The sequence below is a fragment of the Seriola lalandi genome, unplaced genomic scaffold (genome assembly GCF_002814215.2).
Source record: "Seriola lalandi dorsalis isolate HSWRI2012SDOR001 ecotype SW California unplaced genomic scaffold, Sedor1 jcf7180002054950, whole genome shotgun sequence".
In the NCBI taxonomy this organism is placed as follows: Eukaryota; Metazoa; Chordata; class Actinopteri; order Carangiformes; family Carangidae; genus Seriola; species Seriola lalandi.
The window spans coordinates 65,544-66,264 of NW_019525501.1; the positions used below are offsets into that span (position 1 = coordinate 65,544).

The 721-nt window shown below is 38.7% G+C and overlaps 1 non-coding gene across 1 annotated transcript; it reads right to left on the reverse strand.

Annotated features, from left to right (window-relative positions):
• Positions 1 to 57: 57 nt before the first annotated feature.
• trnat-cgu (transfer RNA threonine (anticodon CGU)) lies at positions 58 to 129 on the reverse strand. The gene has a single exon. It is a non-coding gene; the product is annotated as a tRNA-Thr (tRNA).
• Between the last annotated feature and the right edge of the window lie 592 nt (positions 130 to 721).

Genomic DNA, 721 nt, shown 5'->3' on the forward strand with positions numbered 1-721 from the left:
AGGTAACACTTCAGCAGAGGAAGACACCTTAGTTTAAGTTAATCTAACACACTTTAAAGGCATGGATGGGGATCGAACCCATGATCTTTGGTTTACGAGACCAACGCCTTACCACTTGGCCACCACGCCGCTACACCAGAGTCTAACTGTGTGATATTTCTCCTGTGTCTTCAGCCTCAGAAGAAGGAAGAACGTGGAGGTGAGATTCAGCTGCAGGAAGTGGCGTTATAAAGTTAATTCATTTTACAGTTTTTTTTTTTATACATTATGCTAATTAGCAAAAATCTGAACTTTTAAGGTCCTAGAGGCTTTTTTATAGTGATCATGGAGCTGGAGTCATTGGTCAAAATTCAAGTCAATCATACAAACAATGTGAGGGGTGTGACCTTAATTACAGCGCCACCATGTGGCCGATTGGACTCATGTTTCTTTGGAAGATGATGCTCATCATTTCCAGTCATTGTGGAAACACTTCATGTTTCTAGCTTAGGGTTGTCTGTTTTTGGTGGCAGGTCGACGGAAATGTTTTTAACTGTGAATTAAAAACAGATGTCTAGTATTATAGTTATCCAATCAGTTTTTTTATTTTTTTGTTATCAGAGAAGAAATTAGCTGCTTTACTCATTGGTCAGGAGTTCATAACCAGGCAGTAAACTAATGAAAACAAACATACCCAAAACCCCCCAGCCCAAACTTGAAAATATTTTTATGTTGAAAGAAG